At 53.0% G+C, this 23,189-nt stretch overlaps 2 long non-coding RNA genes across 3 annotated transcripts; one reads left to right on the top strand and one right to left on the bottom strand.

Annotated features, from left to right (window-relative positions):
* Nucleotides 1-9,980: 9,980 nt before the first annotated feature.
* Nucleotides 9,981-22,837, bottom strand: LOC120883990 (uncharacterized). Of its 2 annotated transcripts, none has more exons than XR_005726134.2 (3): nt 22,716-22,837; nt 18,447-19,009; nt 9,981-15,060 (listed from the first exon to the last, which is right to left on the bottom strand). It is a non-coding gene; the product is annotated as an uncharacterized LOC120883990 (long non-coding RNA). The 2 variants fall into 2 exon arrangements; XR_013435804.1 differs by lacking the exon at nt 9,981-15,060 and adding an exon at nt 18,151-18,351.
* LOC144375937 (uncharacterized) lies at nt 17,282-22,971 on the top strand. The gene is made up of 2 exons (XR_013435803.1): nt 17,282-17,646; nt 22,748-22,971. It is a non-coding gene; the product is annotated as an uncharacterized LOC144375937 (long non-coding RNA).
* The last annotated feature ends 218 nt before the right edge of the window (nt 22,972-23,189 follow it).

Here is a 23,189-nt window from a genome sequence, read left to right as displayed (position 1 = left end):
TCTGCTATGTATCAGGCCTCCGCCGTGAGCAGAGCAGGTGTCTGGGGGCTGCGGTGGGCGGGGAGAACGCTCGGTGGGAGGCAGAGGCAGTGGGAGTCCGCAGCACTGGCCCATTTCAGAAAACTTTGCAAACACAGAACAATCTTGAAGGTCTGCACTAATTAGGACATGACATGATCTAGAAATGTCAAACGGATTTGAATTGTCTACAGATGGATCTTGATGCTCTGACCCCACCTCCTTCACCATGGGCCTCCCCTGGAGGGCAGGGGCAGGCAGGAAGTGCTGGGGGCTTCCCAGCAAGCAGACCACTTGCAGGTGACTTCCTTCTGCAGCTGGAGAGGCTGGAAACTGGGTACTGGGGGTACAGGGTGCTGGGCCAGGACCGAGGGCCACACGAGGCTCCAGGGCCCACGTCTCAGGTGGGCCCCTCTGTCTGGAGCCACAGCCCCACTGTTGAGTCAGTTTTTCAGTGCTGTGACTAAAAGGACCCCATCAGAACAACTGTAGAGGAGGAAAAGTTTATTCCAGGGCTCTGCTTTTGGAGATCACAGTTTGCAGAAGGCAGGCTCCATTCCTTCGGGCTCTAGATGAGGCAGGACATCAGGGTGGAAGAGTGTGGCAGAGGGAAGCAGCTCACACCATGATCAGAAAGCAGAGTCAGACTCCACTCACCAGATACAAAATATGTGCCCCAGAGCCACGCCCCGAGGAGCATTTCCTCCAGCCACACCCCAGCTGCCTCCAGCCACCACCCAGTTAATCCCATCAGGATTAATTAGCTGATTGGGTTAAGGCTGTAACGCAATCATTCCTCCTCCAAACCTTCCTGCGTTGTCTCACAGGTGAGCTTTTGGGGACACCACATCTAAACCGTAGCACCTACATCCCAGCTGTCCTGCTGTGGGCCTCTGTGGCTTCCTTCGACTGAGCACAGAGGCCCCTCCGTGAGGACCTGCTCGGAGGAGAGGCCACCGGCTCCCTCTGTGCCCGGCAAACCTTGAGGATGTTTAGGTTTAGAAGCCAGCACCTTGGGCGGCATGCAGGGCTGCAGGTTTGTCTCCTCTCCCTGGCCTAGCGCTGGCCGGGCAGAGGGCTGGTGGGCATGTGGACACTTGGGTGGACCCTCGGGGGGACGCTCAGATGGGAGAGGCGTGTGTGTTAGACTGCGGTGGTGGAGCCAGTCACGGAATGCAGTGGGGGCCGTCACCACTGTGGTTTCAGGGATGCTCAGGTAGGTGGTGACCTGTTTGACCCCCACCTCTCCTGCCGGAAACACCCCAGCTCCTGAATTCCTGACTCTGGAAAGACTGGGTTTAGGAGCCAGGAAGGAGAGGGACTGTCCCAGACCCATGGAGGATGGACAGTGGAGGCCACAGAGGAGGGGCCAGGCGTTGCCCACATGCGCAGAGGCTTCGAGGAGGATGGTTGCCGGGAACCGTGTGGAAGGCCATGGGGTCTCCCGCGGCCCCTCCAACAAGCCCACGCTCGTGCGCTGGTCCCCAAGCTCAGTCTGCCCCTGGGTCCACTAGGCACCCACTCTGGCGCACAGGCTCGGGCTTGGCGGGGAAAACAAGTCAAGGGTAAAACACAAACGTGAAAAGGGCTGGGGTCCATCCTCAGCACCACATAAAATACATATATAAAATAGAGATATTGTGTCCATCTGCAACTAAAAATATTTTTTAAAAAATGTGGGGAAAATGAAATAAAAATGAAGGCATAAAATTACGTCAACAAAGGGATATTTAAAAAATCCACGCCACCTAGGTGTACTTGTTTTAGTTTTTTTTTTTTGGACCAGGTAAGGGGAAATTATGAGATGTTTTCATTTCTCTGTGATTGCACAAACTCTTAAAATATTAAACTATTGCTTAATAATTGATTAAAACTAATCTCAGTGGGAGCCAATCACCCATTTGGCAGGATCTCGTTAAACTTTTAGGGGCTTTTAGCTCCCCTTGGCTCCTAACCTTTCCCTTGTCTGATTCATTCAGGGATCAGCAGACGTCCTGCCTCTGTGCGATTGGGAGGTTGTGCTGTTGGCCGGCTGCATGGAACTGGATTCAGAGAGAGGAAGCGTCCAGGGACGGCGCGTCTGAAGGGTGGTGGGGAAACAGGAGGATGGCTGGTCACCTCTAAGACTCAGACGGGAATCAGAGAACCCTCAGAACCGCTCAGCTCGTCCGGCCTGAGTCTGTCCACACGATGACGTGTCCCCTGCCCCTCCACTTTTCCCAGGATCACTGAAGACATTAAGCAACGTGGATCAGAACACAGGCTTGGCATCAGAGGTTCAGAACTTGCTGGCTGGATACTTCTTGTACAGCTTGAGCAAAGGTTGTCCCCCTCTCTGCCTCAGTTTCCTCATTTCTACAACGCGGATGGCACGTGTAGAAAGGCACAGGCAGGTCTGCTGCATTCACGCACTGTTGCTGGGCAGGGCTTGACATGCATTCATTCTGCTTACTAAGGGCTCAAGGGGGTCTCTGGATTTAAAAACGACTTGGGGGCTGGGATGTAGCCCAGCATTCATGGGGCCCTGGGTTCTATCTGAAGCACCGCTACCAAACCAGACAAAAAACCTGCTTAGGATTTTAGGGGCCTTAGAATAGGGGGCAGTTATATGAACAACTGAGGCTTCCAGCACTAAGCACAGTCTCCAAGAACACTTGTACACCTCTGTCCTCAGCAGGACTCTTCCCAATAGCTAAAAGGTGGAAGCAACCCAAATGTCCACTGACAGATGAGTGGATAAACACAATGCCATCTTCCCAGGACTTAGGTACAGCTCAGGGGCAGAGCACTTGCCTAGCATGCAAGAAGCCTTGGGTTCTACCCCAGTACAGGGGGAAAAAGTGGTTAATCCATACAATGGAATATTACTCAGCCTTAAAAAGGAAGAATGGTGCCTGTGATCCTAGTAACATGGGAGGCTGAGGCAGGAAGATAACAAGTTCAAGGCCAGCTGGGCAACTCAGCAAGACTGTCTCAAAATAAAATAAAAAAGGCTGGGGACATAGCTTAGTAATAGAGTGTGCCTGAGTTCAATCCTCAGCTCCAAAAATAAAAATAAATAAGCAAAGGGCTGGAGATGTGGCTTGGTGGCAGAGCACCTGGATTCAATCCCCAGTCTCACAGAAGGAAATAAAAAGAAATGTTCTGTTGACTCCCTGCAGTGGCCGATGAGGACTTTGCTCACTCAGTTTATTACTCTGTTTTTAGTTCCTCCATGGATGACCTTCTAACTGGGACCTCTGTCCTGGGTCTGGCCTCCTGGGTCACCTTCTTGCTCATACCCAGGCTTTTGTCCAGTCCTGGTGAGTCTTGTGGGGCAAGGCATGTGGGGCAGGGCTGGGCACCGGAGGCTGTGTGCTCCAGGGCAGTGGGCAGAGCCCTGGAGACCAGAATCACAGTGGCTTTGGGGGTCCCCCATCACCCAGACCTTGATGCCTCCATTTCCAGATAGGGAGGCTGGTCCACACCCACAAGGAAGTTAATGGCCAGCACCCAAATGTCCCAAGTCAAGAACCCAGGCCCGTCTGCAGGGCCTCAGCCACAGCCCCAGTTCCCTCCACCCTCCGGGCTGCTGCTCTGAGAGGCCTGCAGCCCTCTGTGTCTGAGACCCCGTCTGCACTTACCACACTCACGCCCCAGGGCTGCTGCAAGCAGCTTTGCCACAGTCCAACAGCTCAAGCGCTCCCCCCCCCCCCCCCCGTCTCTCTGTCTGTCTGTCTCTCTCTCTCCCCCCACCTCTCAGAGCCAAGGTGGCTCCCTCCAGGTGACCAGGACAGGAACCATGCTCTCCTCTGCTCAGGTGGGTTAATTACTTGCCCTGGAGCCCATGGTGAGGAACAGTCCAGGGGCAGTGGTGCACACCTGGAGCCCCAGCTGCGTGGGAGGCTGAGGCAGGAGGATGGCTTCAGTCCAGGGGTTTAAGGCCAGCCTGGACAACATAGCAAGACCCTGTCTCAAAACCACAACTACAAATATTAAACAGAGAAAAGCTCAGAGAGAAATTGACCTAAATCTGGAGGGTTATGGGCAATTTTTTCCTTTCTACATTTTTTTTTTCTAGACACTCCAAACCTCCCGTAATGAGCAGTGAACAGACTGTAGATTCCTTGCCGTCAGGCGCCACCAGGTCAATTTTTTTTTTTTTTTTTTTTAAACTGGGGATTGAACCCGGAGGCACGCTACCACTAACCTACATCCCAAGCCCTTTATCCATCGATTGATTTATTTACTTTTGAGGCAGGGTCTTACTAAATTGCCTGGACTGGCCTTGAACTTGCCATCCTCTCCCTCAGCCTCCTGAGTCAGTGGGGTTACAGGCGTGGCCACCCACCGCACACCCTCTTCATTCTGTAGGGGAATAAGGGAACGTGGAGCTTGCAGTGGAAAAACCCAACACACGTTATTTAGTGAAAAACATTAACTTTCCCTAGCGTCAAGGTTGGAGCCACCCAGGAGGGCCAGGCTCCGCAGACCGGAGGGAGGGCTGGTCTGTGCAGCTGACGTCAGGGGCTCGGGACCCAGGTCCCCAGGTCCGCTGCAAGGCCTTATCACCTGAGGCCTCTCAGGAGGAGTCACAAACAGGGAACTCCACCTGCTCAAGATGCTCCTGAGCTTCTCACTGAGGCCGTGCCCTGAGGCTTTGCCAGCAAACACAGGCCAGACCCCTCTGGGGAGCGTCACAGTCCCCGGTTTCCTGTTGCCCCAAACAAGGCAGCCTCCTGATTAGCAGGAGATGTGAGCCTCCTCAGGCCTGGGAGGCCGAGGCAGGAGGGCAGGCACACAGACCTGCTTGGGAAGGGATGCAGTGGCCACTCTGAGTCCAGAAGGGTTGGGGCTTTTCTCACATGCTGCCGTTCAGTGTAAATCGCAGAATTTTCATGTAGGGTGGCCTTCTGTCCATCCTGTCCCTTCATTTTAGACAGAAAGCAGGAGACCTGGGAAGGACAAGCCCAGCCACTCTGTGGCTCTCTGGGATACCCTGGTGGCTTGTCAGGCAGAGTGGCTGCATTAGTCCGGGTTCTCCAGAGAAATCAAAGACAGGGTGCTTGCAACACACAGATCGGTCTTCTTAAAAAGAACCTGCGCACCTGGTCACGGAGCTGGCAAGTCTGGATCTGCAGAGCAGATCTGCAGAAGTGCATGTTTCAGTCTTGAGATCAAATGCCAACTGAATTCCTTCCTCTTCTGGGAAACTCAGTCTTTGTTCTTCAGGGCTTCATCTGATTGGATGAGGCCCACCCACACAGAAAGGGATCATTTTACACAGTCTACTGACTTAAGTTAAATTCATATAAATAACACCTTCATGTAAATTTCTAGATTGTTCTTTGACCAAATAACTAGGTACCATATCATGGCCAAGTTGACCCACAAAATAAACCATAACAGTAGTGCCATCTGCTCCTTCTGGGACATTTGGTACCTTGGGTCCTCCCTCTTCAGTACCAGCAGTGTCCCCATCATGTAACAATCAAAACCAAGCTGCCACCCCACTTCTGCATGACTTCTGGGGGTGCAGAGCTCTCCCGGGTAAAAGGCTTTCATGAAGGGGCCGGAAAGCCTTGGCGTCCACCTAGGACCCTAGGCTCTGCCTGGCTTCTCTGCTCAGCTGAGTGTTGAACGTCTCAAGCTAAGGGGACGGCTTCCCCCCGTCCTCGAGAGAACAGTGGGTACTGGACTGGGGATGAGGCTCAGTGGCAGAGCAATTGCCTTGCATGCGGGAGGCCCTGGGTTCAATACAGAGAGAGGAGGGAGAGGGGCGCAGGGAGTCCTGAGTCCACAGTGGGGCCTCATGGGACATCTGGGTCTAACTTGCCTGATGTCCAGTCCGTGGGTCCCCAGCTCTGGCTGCCTTTGATGAACAGCCTCAATAATGGGTTTGGAAACTGGCCCAGAAATTAGAGATTTCTGTAATAATTAGAGATCATTTGGGGTCCAGCTCCTGGGAGCTGTGGGAGGCTAAAATAGAACTGTCTCATGGCGTTCCCAAAGTGCCAAACCGGGATATTAGGATTCTGGAGGCTACTGAGTCCCTGCTGACCCCCGGTGCCTGTCCTTTCTAAAGGGTGATGTATGCGACTCAGCCTCGGGGCTGGTGAAGTGGGGACCTGTTTTTTAACCCTTGATATTTACCCACTTTGGTCAGTTCACCAGTCCCCAGGCTCAGGTTCGCTGAAGTAAATGCTGTGCCCTTTTCATAGAGCTGTCACTGTGTTCCCAGCTCCTGTCCTCCAGTGAGCCCTGCAGTGGGGCCTGCTGGCATGTGGGGCAGGGCAGTGCTTGCTGTGACAGTCACCCCGCTTCCTTCCGGTCCTGAGCCCCATCCCGGGGCGGGGGGTCGGCTCTGTGCTGGGTGGACACACAGCACTCTGCCTCCAGCTGCAGGCCGCTGTGGTTGGGCTGGACGATGCCCAGCGTGGGAAGAGGGAAAGGGGACAGAGGCCTGTGAGCACAGGTTCCTGCTCCTCCTCCAGCTGGCCCCACCCTTACCACCTCCTGGCCCCATCCAAAGGGAGAGGAGGCACAGAAAGGAAAAGGGGGAAAGGACCCCTGGGCTTGCTTCCCGCGTCACCAAGTGACAGGCCTGAATCCCAGTAATCACCCCGGTAATCTGCTGTCCAGAGCACTTCCACCAGTGGTCACCAGGCTGGATGCTTCCTATGGATGGTGTCACCTAGGAGGGTGAGGTAGGAGGCCGCAGCCCACTGCCCTCCCCTCTCTCCCTGTTCCCCTCTCTCCCTGTTCCCCGCTCTCCCTGTTCCCCGCTCTCCGTCACCTAGACCCGGAGTGTGTCTTAAAAACGTGGCTTCGGTGGGTAAAGCACCACGTCAGATGTCAACCTCTCAGTTCAGACGTGTCGAAAGACTCGGCTCAGACCAGAGTTCCACTCCATCACTTCCAGGTGATGGAAGCAGGTCTTCAAGCGTATCTGTGACCCACTCATCCAGGACGAGGTCCAGAGCTCAGGGGCAGCCCCTGACCCTGTGGCTCAGAGGAGACCTGCAGAAGGAGGCCTGCGACCTTCACCTCCTGGCTACGGGGACGGCTTCTCTAACAGAGCCTCTGCTCTTCTGTTCCCACCTCTGGAGAACCCAGAAAGGGCCCTTCCTTCTAGAGGATCCGTCAAGAGATTTCGTGAATCAATGAGCTCGCCTAAAAACAGAGTGTGAGTTTGAAGGAAGAAAACGGCTCCTTTTGCGGGTATGATTCTAGGTAGGTAGTCAAAGAACTCTTATTTATATCATCTAATTTTATTTTCACAACAGTCTTATGGGATTAGTAGAAAAAGAACTACCCTTACTCCATTTAACAAAATAAGTTACAAAGCTAGTGAGTGGTGGGACCCTGACATGGATTTCTGCTTCTTGGCCAGGGATTCATTTACTCATTATTTTATGCACCTGTTCATCCATCCATCCATCCATCCACCAATCCATCCATTGACCCATCCATCTACCCATCACCCCTCTGCCCCATTCAACCATCCACATTTCTATTCATCCACCCATCCACACATTCACCCCTGTACTGACTCACTCATTCATCTATCCACCCATTCATTCACCTACCCATCCATTCACTCATCTACCCACCCATTCATTCATCTATCCACCCATTCATTCACCTACCCACCCATTCATTCACCTACCCACCCATTCATTCATCTACCCACCCATTCATTCATCTATCCATCCATTCACTCATCTACCCACCCATTCACTCATCTACCCACCCATTCATTCACCTACCCACCCATTCATTCACCTACCCACCCATTCATTCATCTACCCACCCATTCATTCATCTACCCACCCATTCATTCACCTACCCACCCATTCACTCATCTGCCCAACCATCCATTCCCTACCTGTCCATCCATCCTTCATCCCTCCATGCCCACCCACCCATTCTACATGCATCTGCCAGACCCATGACTAAGCACTGGAGGACAGAGGGGACCTTGATTTTCAAAGAAATCCCAGCCCAGGGGGTTGTGTGGCCCCTGTATGACACGGGGGCAGCTTATTTTCTCCTCAGAAATTCACCCTCAGCCTCTTCTCCCAATAGTAGCTGGGGGACGGGCAAAGGCCAGGGCACCTGTAACAAACACCTGTGGCTGGTTGGGGGCGTTGGTGTGACTGCAGGTAACGAGGCTCTGGGAAAGCTCCCACCCCAGGAGCCCCAGGAGCCCGGGGCCCCATGCTAAGTACTGAGCCCTGTCGGATGTATCCCCAGTTCTGGGAAAGCCCATGGGAGAATTTCTGCCTCCCTCAACACTGAGAGGCAGGCAAACTTCTAGAGGGAAGTTCTTGGGCAGCGGGGCCAAGAGAGGTGGATATGTCGCAGCAGGAGAAGAACACTGTGATGATACAAGATGGTGTCGCAAAGGATGAGGCTGGGCAGTGCCCGGAGGCTGAGGGCCAGCACGGTGTGACAGCTCTTTGCCTTGCAGATCGCACCCCCAGGCCTTGGGAGCTAAGGCTGTGGGGAACCAGATCATAAAAACCCACTCACAAGAGACTGAACGGTGAACCTGACGGCCATGTGCTTCTGTCCAGTAGTGGCGGAGGTCCAAAGAACCACAGCCGAGTTCAGAAGAGGGCCCCTGCACATGCATGACCTGGTGTGAGCCTCTCACAGAAGGCGCTGGAGGGACTGTGGCTGAGGCTCACTGTCCAGGCAGAACTGGACTTGAGCTCAGGTCCAGGACTCCTTCCGGGCTTTCCTCCCTCTCCATGTGGCCCAGTGCCCCCATAGCCTTGGCACTCAGGGCCCAAACTTAGCTGGAAGACCCTGGAAGCCATGAGACCGTCTGTCCCCTGGGGACCAAATTAGAGGCGGAACTGGGACCAGACGGCGTGCCAGCAGCACACACTTGTGATTCCTGGGTACCCAGAAGCGGACAGAGCAGGTGGCCGACTTCTGCACTTCAGCAGCCAGGGAAAGGCAGGCTGGGCTCGGCAGGAGAGTGGAGTAGGAGCGGGGAGCAGGTGCTCTCGTGGCGAAGGCTCGGGACCCTCCTGCTGGAAGGGCAGAGTGGTGGAGCGGGGCGAGGCCCCACTGCACGTGGGCTCTGGGTTGCGAGTCGGAGGCTGGGCGTGGGGTGGGTGCAGAACGTGAGGACTCAGGGAGAGAGCCATCGAAGAGTCTGCCCAAGACGTCGGTGGGGTTCCGGGAGAGAACTGTCTCGCCGGCTTAGAAACAGCTGCCCACAGTCACTGTGCATGGCTCTGGAGCAGACTGTCCCCAAATTTAGTGACTCAAGACAACTTTACTTGTCATCTCACCGTCTTGGTCAATCAGAATCTTAGTGTGACATGGGTCCCTCTGGCCCTGAGCCCTGCACGAGGCCACGTGATCCCAGGGCTCCAAGGGCCAGGCCCTTCCTCCAGTGCATGTGTGGCTGCTGACAGGACCCTGCTCCCCAGGCTGCTGAACAGAGGGCTCCCTGAGTCTGGGTCCCAGGTAGGTGCACAGAGCACCTCACAGGACAGGTCATCCCATCCAGGCCTTCTGGTGGCAGGAGAGCCCCTCAGCCCCCTTCCCTGGTCCTCCTCCACTGTCTCTGCTCACTGCTTTCCCTCCTTCTTCTTCTCCCTGGCACATCCTACCTGCTCACGTGCCCACCTTCCAGCTGACCAAGGCTCCTGTCACTGAGCGCGTGCAATCGCAGGTCTGCCGCTAGCAGGGTGGGTGGCTTTTTCTAGGGAACAGGAGGCCTGGGCCCACTCTCTGTCCCCAGTGTTTTCCCAGCCTGCCCCAAGGCCTGGTGTCATGCTGCCTTATCTCCCTTGACTAAAGCAATGAGGACGCTGGAGAGTTCCACTGTGGGGGACACAGGGCACATTACATGCCTTTGGCCACACAAGACTTAGCTACCTGGTGAGCCAACGGCCTGGTGAGAGACTCGGGGAGCTGGAAAACAGAACAGGGCGCTTTTTAAAAACAAAGCAAAATATATGTTACATAAAATCAACATTTTAGTCCCTTTTGTGGGTATAGTTCTGCGGCTTGAAGCACATTTACATTGCTGTGTAGAACCATCCCCACAACCTGCCTCCAGAACTCTTCCATCTTCCCAAACCAAAGATCCATTCCCATTGAACATGACTCCCATTCTCCCTCCCCCAGCCCCTGGCAACCCCATTCTACTTTCTGTCTCAATGAATTTGATGAGTCTAGGGACCTCCTGTAAGAGGTCCCTAAAACACACTGCTTTTTTAGTGCTAAGGATGAACCAGGGCCTTGCGTGTGCAAGGCCAGTGCTCTGCCCCTGAGCTGCACCTCAGCCCTGTCTTTCTCTCTAAGGCTGGATGGTATCCCCTCGTGTGGATGGGCCAAGTCTGTGTGTCCAGTCGCCCCTGGGAGGACATCTGGGTGGTTGTGCAGAGTGCTGTTGTGAACGTGGGTGGGCACACGTGGGTCCAGGACTGGCCACTTTGGGAAGGCGCCGAGAAGGGGAAAGGTGTGGAGGGCAGGAGGGGTGCAGGGCTGGAGGGGCAGCAGGGGTGAGTGGAGAGCAGCAGGGCTGTTGCTCTCCCTGCAATGAGGCTTGATTGTCTCTCGCTGTTTATGGGGTCACTTGGGTGCCATAACCCCTCCTGTCCCTGACCTGACTGTTCCTTGGTGCCAGGACCAAGTCTTGCCCTTGTCTGGAGCCTCCTTGGTGCCAAGTTCAGGCAGATCTGGGGAGACTCAGGGCTACCTAGCACAGCTGGGGCCAACCAAACCCAGACCTGCTTACTCTTATTCTAGGTTGTGGAGGGCTCAGGTCCACCTACACCCTGGTGAGAAGGAGGCAAAGGCTGGTTCACCAGGAAGGGTCACGGTCCACAAACAAAGAACGCTGAGAGAGGACGGGGCCTGTACTGCCCGGTGTAGCACTCCCGTGTGTGCCGGCCAGCTGGTTCTATGTGAGGGCATGTGGAGCTCCCAGAGGCCACCTGGCTGAGTGCAGCGCGGCCACATTTTGGAGGGGCAGATATTGGCACAATGACGATGGGTCACCAGTGGCTCTGATCCAAGTCCTGGCTCGTGGGCAGGCGATAGCAGCGGCTCGAGGGGGAGCCCAGCCCAGCCAGCGCGTTCCCAAGCTCCGGATTCATTCCCTGTAGATGTCTGTGGGCCGCAGCAGGTCTCAAGGCTGGACAGGAGTGGACAGGCCTGCACTGAGGGGTCAGGGATGATGTCCAAGCTCTATGGCAAAAGCCACAAGTCACAAGACAGAGGGCAGGGCCACCAAGAGGGGGCAAAGAACTGGGGCAAATCTGCTGCTTTTCTGGAATGTTCCAAAAGAAGCTGGATGGCCACTGCTCCTCCTACCCCAGGAAGGGGGACGTTTTCCTACTGTGAGTTTCTCTGATTCCAATTCTGAAGATCTGTGACTCCCAATCAATGGCCAGCCAACAGAATCTAGTTCAGCCCAGTAACCCCGAGGGGCCCTCTTGTTCACTCCTGAGTCCCCTACAAATTCACCTCCCCCCACCAAGGTTTACTAGGAAATAAACAAGTCTGGGGGCTGGGGTTGCAGCTCAGTGGTGGAGCGCTGGTCTGTGTGAGGCCCTGGGTTCCATCCTCAGCACCACATAAAAATAAATAAAGAAAATAAAGGTATTGTGTCCATCTACAACTAAAACAATATTTAAAAAAAAAGTCTGAGGGCTCTGGGAGCCGGCAGAACCCGGGGAGCTGCATGGGATGTGCGAGGATGGCAGCGCCTGGGAGGAGGCTGCTCTGAAACCCTGCCCGGGTTGCGGCGGTGGCCGTTGGTCTGGCGGGTCTGGCTGTGTGTTGTGGATTGTGCTGAGAGTTCCTTGCTCTTGGCTTTTTCCGTGAAAGGCCTGGATTACTGGAGAAAATCCAGCTCACGTGTGTGCAGTGGCAAAGCAGGCCTGTTTATCTTTGGTTTTTACATGCCTCACGGATCTCCTGAGGTTTGACTCTAAGTAGGATTTATGTCTCCCCAGATGTGAGGAACAAACTGAGAAGCCTCATCAGGCTTGCAGGAGACGGTGCAGCCTGCGTGGGTCTTGCTGTAAGCTTAATGGGGATTTCAGAGAGAGGTGTGTACTGTGTTTTTTTTTTTTTTTTTTAATTAAAGGGAAAAAACCCACCTTAATGTTTGGCTATGTGAAAATCTTCCACAATGTTGTTAAGTGTTGCTGACAGCAGACGCGTGTGGCTCTCACGGACTGCGCCGGCCCTGGCTGAGCCCTGAGCTGGAGATCTGTTCTCTGTGCCAGAGGAGGCACACCAGGGGAGACTCAGGATTTCACAGATGTGTGTGCAGAGCAGTGTTCTCAACCAGGGCTAGAGTTGGTCCCCCAGGGGCATTTGGCAAAATCTGGGGACATTTCTGGTTATCATAATTGGGAGGTGGCAGGTGAAACTAGCATCCCATCCAGTGGGCAGAGCCCAGGGGCACTGCTGGGCATCCTACAGAACCCAGGACGGCTCACAGCAAAGCATCATTTGCTCAGAATATCACTCTGCCTTGGAAAGGAAGGACATTCTGAGGACAGAATGGTTTGAGTGTGTCCCTCCGAAGTTCAGATGTTGGAACTTGAAGGCTATTGTGATGGCATCAAGAGGTAGGGCCTGAGGTGACATAGTCCTGAGAGCTCCTGTCCTGGAGGGGATTGTCTTTGTGAAAGGGAGCCATCTTGGAAGAGAGCAGCCCTCACCAGACTCGGAACCTGCAGTACCTTCACCCTGGACTTCCCAGCCTCCAGGGCTGTGACGAATAGATTTCTGTTTTTTTAAAAAATCACCCAGACTGTGGTGTTTTGTTACACCAACACAAAATAGGCACTGCTATGGCATGGAGGGATTTGAAAACAAGTGGAATAAGCCAGACCCAAAAGATGGATATTGCATCATTCCGCTGAGTGCGAGATCTCTAGAACAGTTGAACTCACAGAGACGGAAAGGGGAGTGTGTGTGGCCAGGGGCTGGGGGAGAGGGAGTTGTTTAGCGGGGAAAGGTTTTCAGCTTGGGAAGATGAAGGAGTTGTGGAGGTGGATGGTGGAGATGGCTTCACAACCATGTGAATATGCTTAATGCTAATGAACTCTACACTGAAAATGGCAATTTTTTAATATTTATTTTTTAGTTGTAGTTTGACATGGTACCTCCATTTATTTTATTTTTATGTGGTCCTGAGGATGGAACTCAGGGCCTTGCACATGCTAGGCGAGCACTCCATTGCTGAGCCACCACCCCAGCCCCAAGATGGTAAATTTTGTGTTATACATGTTTAACCACGATTTTAAAACATGCTAAAATGTAAGAAAAAAAAAAGAGGGCTAGGGTTATAGCTCAGTGGTAGAGAGCTTGCCTGGCACGAGTGAGGCATTGGGTTCAATCCTCAGCACCACATAAAACTGAATAAATAAAGATATTTTAAAAAGAATAAGAATGATTTGCTCAAAATATTAGTAGTGTCAAGGCTGAGAACTCAGGTACAAGTTGTATGTGACAAGGTGTTGTCTTAGTTCATTTATGCTGCTATAACAAAATACCTGAGACTGGGTAGCTTATAAAGAACAGAAACCCATTTCTTAGAGTTCTGAGATTGGGATACCCAGTCCCAAGATCAAGGTACAGCAAGTTGGGTGTCTGGTGAGAGCCTGGTGTCACTTCCAAGATGGCAGCTTGTTGTAGAGGGGGTCCTTGTGTGGGAGAGGAACAGAACATCCTCTCTCCAGCCCTTTTGTAAGGCCCCACGTGTTAGGAAAACCAAACTCTGCCCGCTGTTTCCATGCTGCAGTCAACGCAGAAGAGCTCTGTGACCCTGCAGCAGCGGACACCTGCTGTCCTGATCTAAGCCGGTCCTGACACCATCTGCATGGAACAGCCAGCGTCAGAGCCCACAGGTGGAAGGCTCAGGCCCCAAGACTGCCCGCCTGCAGAAGCAGGTCACAAGTCCCAGGTTGTGCTTCTAACCCACTGGCTCTAAATGGAGAGTGCCAACATCTCCTCCTCAGGTCCCTCAATTTGCTGGAGTGGCTCACAGAACTCAGGAAACACTTCTTTTTACCCATTGATTTCAAAGCACATTACAAAGGATAGAGAGGCCTAGGGCAAGGCATGGGGGTGCAGATCAGAACCTCCTGTGTTCAGCTCTCCTGAAGCTCCCGAGGCTGTCCTTGGGGTTCATGGAGTCTTTATGGGACATCTAGTGCCAATCAATGGGGGAGGGCTTCAGCATCCTTCCCTCCTGGGCACTGGGCAATGAGAAGAATATTGTGAGCTAACTGGCAGATGAGGTTAGTCTGGAAATGTTCTTATGGACAACAAAAGGCGAAGCTGTTTCCACTACAGCTTCCATGACCTGCCATGGGCAGGGAGTGATGAGCCAGGATCCATGGAAGAAATCCACAGAACAGACCACGACATCAGAGGCTGACCCTGCTCACGAGGCTCTCTTGACCTCATCCCCATTTTTTTTTCCCGTGTTGGGATGGAATCCAGGACCTCACACATGCTGGGCAAATGCTCTGCCACCAAACTGCATCCCCAGTCCTTACTCACCTCTGAGAGGCCCACTTCTTAACGTTATCACATTGATGATTGGATTTGCACATAGATTTTTGCAGGGACACTGTCATTCAAACTGTAACACCAGTCTGGCTTGTATGAGTAGCTACGTCGACCGTGCTTGGCCAAGTATCACAACATACAGCAGTTCCCCAATGCCTCCCCTCCTGCCCCACTTGTACCCACAGGACCTGCAATCCCCACTCCAATGACAGGTGCCTGAGTCAGGGTTCTCCTGAGGCACAGGCTGATGGAAGATGTATGTCGATATGTGCTCATTATGCAGCCGTGGAGGCAGAGAAGCCCACAGGCTGCCTGTAGGCTGCAGATCCTGGATGCCAGAGGCCTTAGAACCAGGCAAGCTGATGGTGTAAACTGAGGCTGAAGGCCCAAGAATCCAGAGGTCATGGTTCAAGTCCTAGAGTGCAAAGGTCAGAGATGTCTGAAGGCCCAAGAGGTGTCCCAGCTTCAAGACAGAGAAAGGGATCCTTCCCACTGCATTTTCTTTTAAAGAGAGAGAGAGAGAGAGAGAGAGAGAGAGAGAGAGAGAGAGAGAGAGAGAATTTTAATATTTATTTTTTAGTTTTTGGCGGACACAAAAACTTTGTTGGTATGTGGTGCTGAGGATTGAACCCGGGCGCACGCATGCCAGGCGAGCGCGCTACCGCTTGAGCCACATCCCCAGCCCCCTTCCCACTGCATTTTCATTCCATCAAGGCCGCAGCTGATGGGACAGGTGAGCCACAGTTAGGGCAGATTGTCTCACCCACACTCAAGTCTCCCCTGTGGACACCCTCCCAGACGCACCCAAAAGTAACGCCTCCCAGTTCTCTAGGAATTACTTCATGGACTCAAGTTGACATGCACAATTAACCATCATGACTTGGGTTGACCCATGTCCCCAAGGAGCTGTGCATGAGCTCGACCTGCAGGAGGTCACCAGGGAAGGCTCTCAGCTTCCTGCTGGCCAGCTGTGGCTTCATATTCTACCCCAGGACCTCCCAAAAGACAGCCTCCCCCATCAGGACATTCAGAGGAGAGCCAGGGACCATGCCCCTGTGCTTCTCGGGACATGCCCAAGCTGTCACCTGACACTGTGCCACACTGTGTCACCTGGTCCCCAAGCAGCCCAGAACCACCCCCTGCCCCGCCCATCTCCTGCAGCAGATGTCCACTCCACCTGCCTGCCTGTGCTCCACTGCACACGGCAGAGCCACCTTCTGCTCACACCAACATTAATTCCACCCCTTATTACCAGACTGTCCCCTCCTAGATTAGTCACCACCCTAGCCCTGTGCGTGGCTGTAGAGCACAGAGACACAGGGGTGGTCCAACTCCAGTGGGTGGCAGGGATGCCCACCTATGGGCCCTGGGTCTTCAGTGCCTGAGCCGGGAGCTTGGAATTGCTCTTGGGTCCCTTGGCCTCCACCTCCAGCCAATCCCCCGTGGATTCCACCTCATCTGTTCTCAAAACAGCCCACGCCCCACCTGTTCTCCCCTCCCACCTCAGCCCAGGGCTGGGCCGGCATCAGTTTATCAGGATCACCTTGCAGACCCCTCAATGGTTGGTTGTTGCTGTGGGAGGTGGGACTGCTGTGTCTTGGGGATGTGGGAGTGAGGGTGGCGGAGGGCCGGCCTCGGCTGGTGTTAGAGTCTAGCCCCAGTGTCCCCCGCCTCCTGGCTGTTCTCTGCTCGTGGCACTGGCCAGAGAAGCCCCTTGGAGAACACAGTGGACCCTGCGCGATTCCCTGCTGGGGATCCCCGGCAACCCCCCTTCCCTACAGGCTGCCCCCTCTCTAGCCCACCTGCCTGCCCCTCTCCAAGCGGTCACCAGCATCCTGAGCCTTCTCTTTCCTTCCTCAGGGCTTCCTGAAAACTGTCCCTTCCTGGGGTCCCTGGCCTTGTCACACTGAGCTGTTGTTGGAGGCCTATTGTCCCTCTCCCTTCTAGACGGGGACCACATCCAGTTGATGGGATGTGAGTCTCCCAAACACCTGGGCTCAGCCTGTTCTAGAAGTTTCCATTTTAGTGTTCCAGCCATCGGTTCCCCTTTGGTCACTCATCCAACAATCATGACCCTGCGGCGAAGGCAAGAGAAGCGCAGACCACGGCCACCGGCCCACCCTCCCCTACTGGTTCCCTCTCACAACAAACGGAAGTGGGAGATGGGCCGGGCAGCAGTGAGGGTGGCACAGGGACACGAGCAGGAGAGGGGGACAGGGCAGTGGGTCTTCGGGGCACCTGGAGAAGGCTTCTCTGCATGGCATCGCGAGCGGCGACCGGGAGGACTGGCAGAAGAGCTCGTGGGCATCTGGGAGCAAGTGCCCAGGCCTGGAGGTGAGAGGAGCTTGCCTGGGTGTCCCCAAAGGGGTGAGGAGGCCAGTGTGGCCGGAGCTCAGTGGGCAGTGGAAGGTCAAGAGTTATGGGTCAGATGCTGTAGGCCTGGGGGTGACAGTGATGAGTCCTGAGGATCCCTAATCTGATTTTAGCTTTAAAAAAAGTATCAGGGCTGAGGCTGCGACCCAGTGGTGAGGCGCTTGCCTAGCACATGTGGGGCACTGGGTTTGACCCTCAGCACCACGTAAAATAAATAAATAAAGTCAAGGTATTTTGTTCATCTACAGCTAAAAAAATATTTTTTAAAAAAACCACTGAGGACTGAGGACAAGGCTGACTCTCCTCTCCCACAGGCCAGGACAGGGTGGCGCCAAGGTCAGAATGAGGGTGGTGTCTTTATTTATTTATTGCTCCTGAGAAATATAGCCTTCCACCCGGATCTGGTTACACTGAGGTCTCAGCTAGGGCCCGGGGTTGCGAGCCGGGGTTCAGGGGGTGGTTGTGGCTGTGCTGAAAGGCTAGAGGAGGAGGGAGCCCAGGTGTGCCCTCTGAGTGGCAGACTGAGACCCAGACACGGGGCATGGTGAGGCTGTTAGCCTTGGATGTTTTTAGCTCCGTGATGCAGCTTTTGGTTCTAGAAGTTTCTGAGCCCACCCAGAGCCCGGCTCATCTCTGTCCGAAAGGCCTTCAGGCTGGGGATGCAGTTCCGTGGTGGAGGCCCCGGTTCAACCCATAATCCTGCTGCCGTTATAGGTAGGCTCCTGGGGTGCCCTGGGGTGAGAGGTGGGGGGGATGCTCTCTCCTGGGGGCTGCTGTGGCTTGGTCCAGTTGGAAACAGTCACCTAAACCATGTTCATGGTGTTTGGAGGGGGGCCTTTGGAAGGTAATCAGGACAGACGAGGACCTGCCGTCCTGTGGTGGCAGGGCGGCTTTGTAAGGAGAGGAAGAGGGACCGAGCTGGCTCACTTGTTCCATCTTGCCCAGTGACCCTGTGTCTGGCAGGGACCTTGCTGATGTGGCTCCCAGACCTTGAACTTTCCAGCCATCAGAACCCTGAGCTGAATAAACCTTTATTCTTTATGAGCCACTCAGACTGAGGAATTCAGTGACAGCCGCAGAAAACCCCGTAAGGCAGGGGTGCTGTAAAGGGGCTGCGTGCTGCCGGGCGAGGGGGGGCCGTGTCTCCCTGCTGCTCCTCCCCACCTCTTTGGGGAGCATGAGATAGAAGAGGCATAAAAATTCAAACTGTACTCAAAATAAATGAAAGGGAAAAATATATTTAAGAAGGAGATAACCATAGCAATCACTTTCACTCAAAGGTAATAAAAATAAGTATCACAAACATAAACTCAGAGACGGAGGCTGCGGTCCTCGCCAGCTCTCCCTGCCACGAGAGAACACATTCCGGGGAAGGCAGGACTTTCAAAGTCACTCTTGACATATCCCTCTGATTAAAAACTAGAGGAGGGAAAATATGGGAGGAAGATGGAAGGTTATGGGGAGAAATAACGACCACAGCTATGACAAAAATTGAGAATACAAATTATACTCACAGATTTCTCCCGGGCTGACAGACGTCAGCCTGGGATAGATGCCTCTGGTAAGGTGGCTGGTATGAATAATTCACGGGGGCGGGCTCCGGCCTCGGCACGGAGTGTTCTGACGGGGTGGCACCGATGAGAGGGCTCCTGAAGCTACCCGGCTGCGTTCAGCCCCTGCAGCCATCTACTGGACCTGCCATGGTGACGAGCGACCCAGACAGGACTCAGCAGCGGCAGCTGGGCTGTCTGCAGAAGCCACCAGGCCTTCTTGATGGGACATTAATTTCAGATGGATAAATGGAAATTTTTGTCCTCTTTTTTTTTTTTTCTTTCCTCGTTGCTTTCTGATATTTGCCTTCTGCAAGAGGAGAACCAGGAGCTAACGACTGCCAGACAAATGTCCCTAAATCCTGCTTTTCGGTGTCATGTGATGGCTGCTTATTGCCCAGTGAACACCCGTGGCCGGCCCGGCTCTGTCCCCAGCCCTTTGTCCAGGACACGTCTTTCTTTAGCTATGGTGGATGATGTGGCTCTGAGCACTGCTTGCAATTTCTGAACCTCTCCCGTGGGGGACACTGCAAAACAGAAATAAGAAGTCATTGTTCACTTACCAAATTTGCAAAAATCCCGATAATAGAACTAAGGAAGGAAAGCAAACCCTAGGCGCTGGGCTCTGAGAAGGTGGGATGGTGGCAGACTCTCACACTGGTGTGTTTGCAAACTGGATGATTTCTTGTGGAAGTGTCTCGGGAATTTCAAGGTGTTTATGTCTTTGGGGCTGAGGGCATTGCTCACGGGTAGACTGCTTGCCTAGCATGCATGAGGCCCTGGGTGCCATTCCCAGAATAAAGTTTCTACCTCTTGGTTGTTGTGGGTGGAGCTATGTCTCCTTACAATACACATCCAAGCTCGAACAGCAGGCTGTAATGTCGGCTTCATGTGCAAACAGGGTCTTTGCAGACATAAGTAAGGTACAAGCCAAGATGATAGAGGGCGCCCCTGGACCCAACATGACTGCTGTCTTTATAAGAAGAGGAGAGGCGCTGGGCCCGATAGTGCACTGCTGCAATCCTAGGTGCTCAGGAGGCTGAGGCAAGAGGATCTCAAATTCAAAGCCAGCCTCAGCAATTTAGTGAGGCCCTAAGTAACTCAGTGAGACACTGTCTCAAAATAAAAATAAAAAGGGCTAGGGATGTGGCTCAGTGGTAAAGTGCCCCTGTGTTCAATCACCCCTGGTACTAAAAAAAAATAAGAGAGAGACACAGAGGGGGAGATGCTCAGGAGAAGCCATGTGACGACGAGACAGAGGTGGCAGTGATTAGGATGCCTACAACAGCAAGGACCGCCAGAGCCAAGGAGTCTAGATTGTTACCTGGAGCTGGAAGTGGCACGGTCCTGCTGACAGGTGGGCCTCTGAATTCCACCTCTACAACTATGAACTTAGAAGGTTGTTATTTTAAGACATTCACTTTGTGGGAATCTCTGTGCGTGTGTGTGTGTGTGTGTGTGTGTGTGTGTGTGTGTGTGTGTGTGTGTGTGGTGCTGGGATTGAATCCAGGGCTTTGTGCATGTGAGGCAAGCACTGTAACAACTGAGCAATATCCCCAGCCCCAAATTTGTGGGGATATTTTTTATAGCAGCCAATGAATATGCCCTGTTTGACCCTTTAATTTCTAGAAAGAAATCTTGCAAATCTCATTTGAATTTCTCCATAGTTAGGCTACATTTCCCAGTATCCCTTGCAGCTAGCTGTGGCCATGTGACTGAGTTCTGGCCAATAGAATTCAGTCAGAAGTGGCATTGGCCACAGACCTGACCAACAGAAGCTCTGTGCTCCCTTCTAGGGGAGCTCCCTCTGGCTGGGTGCAGACTTCCAAGGGAAGAGAGATGCCCAGGTGCCTTACTGAACTGCGGTGTGGTGAGAAATGACGCTGTGGGTCGGTGTTCCAGCACTCAGCACACCTTGAAAACACAGGGACATAATCAGAGACAGATCTGCTCTGATATTCATGGGCAAGGATGTTCTCCTGGCCCTTGTCATTCACTCTGCTTATGGAAATCATCCAGTTTGCACTCTTCTTTTAGTATTCAGGTTAGCATGACCCTTTAAATCTCTGGGCATGTATGATTGCGCAAATGGTGTGACTCTACATGGTGTACAACCAGAGAAATGAAGAGTTTATGCTCCATTTGTGTACAACGGAATGAAATGCATTCTGCTGCCCTGTATAACTAATTAGAATAACAACAACAACAAAAATCTCTGCGCAGCTCTTCTTTCTGGGGTGGCTTTAGGAATTTCTAAGGAAACCTGCAGTCTCCCCAGGTCTGCCCCACGGGTTGCTCCATCCAAAGGGTCACTTCTAGCTGTGGTGGCCCGAAACGTCATCAGTGTGCCTTGTGCAGTCTGAGCTGTCCAGGCCATGCTGCGGATGCTTGTTCTCTGACCCTGAATCTGCCTCCAACAGTGGCTCCTTGAGGTCCCCCTCGCCTGAGACGCTTAGCGATGCTGCGTGCTCATGCTGGGCCCTGTGTGCTGTGCAGAAGTGGTGAACAAGACACACGTGGTCCCTGACTTCCAGGAGCTTCCACCTAGCAGGTGGAAAGGGACATTGACACAAACACGTGTTTAATCAGACCAATGACGCATGCAATGAGAAAAAAGTGGAGGGTCCCAGGAAACGGGTAACAGCAGCATAATGAGTGGGTCATCCAAACCAGGAGATTTTTGAGGATGAAATAAGGTACTTTTGATAGTCATGTTAGAGCAGTGGGTGGACACCAGACTGTCTCAAGAAACCAGGACACAGAATCACCGAGAGAGAACCCAACTTCACCTCTGATGGGCCCTCTCTGACCAGCCCCTCTCAGTTGTTGGCACAACCCTACCAACAGCTCCACATACACTGCACAGCCTAGAAAAGGTGACACAGCACTGCATCTCTCCGTGGCTTGAGTGACTCTTTGTCCTTGTGGAAGCAGTCCTCCTGCCTCCTCCAGGGCCAGTGGGCTGGAAACCAGCTCCCTGCACTGAGTAACACAAGGCTAAACAGACCTCAAGGACTTGGGTCCCACAAATAGAATCGCCTGAGAATTCCAGGGTGATATGCTGCAGCATGCTTGTGAGTATGGGTGCAACCTGGGCATCTGGAATGTTAAAACCTCCCCAGGTGATTCTGATATACAGCAAATTTCGAGAATCTCTGCCATGAGCCAACCTGTTTTGAATCATGGCTCCGCCACATATTAGCTGTATAATCTTGGGCATGTTACTTAATCTGCCAGTGCCTTGGTTTCCTCATCTGTAAAATGGGTACAATAAGATGTGTTGTGGATATATATATGTATATAATTTCAAAAAGGTGGTATGGAGGAATTGAACTGCGACAGTTTGGCTGGGCACAAATCACAAGCCACTGAAGCAGGAACAAACTTTATTTCCAAACTCCCCCGAACATCACGCACGTGGCCTTCTCCTGGGAGACACCACTCCAACCGGCAATCCCTCCTCCAGCACTTCCCCAACCAATGCAAACTCCCCAGGAATCCCTGCGAGAACTCCAAAGTAGCAGGCCAGGGCCGACAGCAGGGGTCTAATATACAATTGAATACACAGCTTAACATAACCATCATCATCTCAATGGCTTGCTGGCATCACCTCTCAACCACTCCATTCTGGCAAAAAATGCCATGTGTCATCCCAACTCGGCTGTGGCCCTCAACATTGAACCAAAGGCCTCACTTATGCTAAGCTAGTGCCCCACCACCAAGCTACATCTCCAGCCTGTGCTGTGGGGATCGAGTTAAAAATTTTACTGCCAAGTTCCTTTCCCAGAGTCTAGGACAAGGAAACACCAGAGTGAGAATCTGAACCTAGACTGTGTCTCCCAGTATGAGCAGGGGCTGGTGGGATCCCCAGCTGCCAACAGGCAGCCCCTGCCCCATGCTGGACCCTGTGCTGCCCACTGTGAGGGCTTGGGCCTAGCTAGTCCCAGACTGGTCTGACTGGAACCTTCGCCTAGCCCCCACGAGTCGAAGGGTCTCGAGAAAGCTATTTAATCTTCTATGCTTCAGCTTCCTTAATGCTAAAGTGGATCTAAAGTGGAGTTCTGTTGTTTCTTGCTGCATGGGGATGGGACCCAGGGCTTGCACAGGCTAGGGAAGCACTCAGCCACCAAGCCACAGCCAGCCTCTTAAAATGGGAGCTTTTACATGGGATTACAGGAAGGATTAAGTGAGTTAATTCTCACTAAAAGGTCTTGGCTTCCCGTCCACACTCACCAAGTATGAGGTTTTTAATGTCTCACTTCCAGGCTTGTTTCTCTAATCTCCCCATGAACGGCAGAGGCGACGGCTGGGTGAGCCTTGTCTCCCGGGATCTCGTGTTCAGCACAGTTCTTGAGAGTCACTGACCTGTAAACACTACGTAAAAGAACAAGCGAGGGGTTAAGAGGAGATGGCCATATCATTTGTATTTTCATAAAGGTATACTCTCATTGTAGGCAACACTATTACAATAAAAGATCATAAAAATTCAGTTTGCATTTCTTTATTAGATAACAAATTCTCTCAATATAGTCTCCATCATAAAATCCTTCTTTCCCCGCTTTTTTCTCTTGTCTGAACCCTGCCTGCAGTGAGCACCGACCCCTGTCTTTGTGATTCCACCTCAAGTGTCCTGGGGGAGGAAGGTTACCGCTGCTCATGGAGTCTACACCTGGGAAGGGCGCCGGCCTCCATTCTTCCTCCACAGAG

Source organism: Ictidomys tridecemlineatus, chromosome 3 (assembly GCF_052094955.1).
Source record: "Ictidomys tridecemlineatus isolate mIctTri1 chromosome 3, mIctTri1.hap1, whole genome shotgun sequence".
In the NCBI taxonomy this organism is placed as follows: Eukaryota; Metazoa; Chordata; class Mammalia; order Rodentia; family Sciuridae; genus Ictidomys; species Ictidomys tridecemlineatus.
Note: the sequence above shows the minus strand (reverse complement) of the source record. Positions and strands in the feature narration are given on the sequence as shown.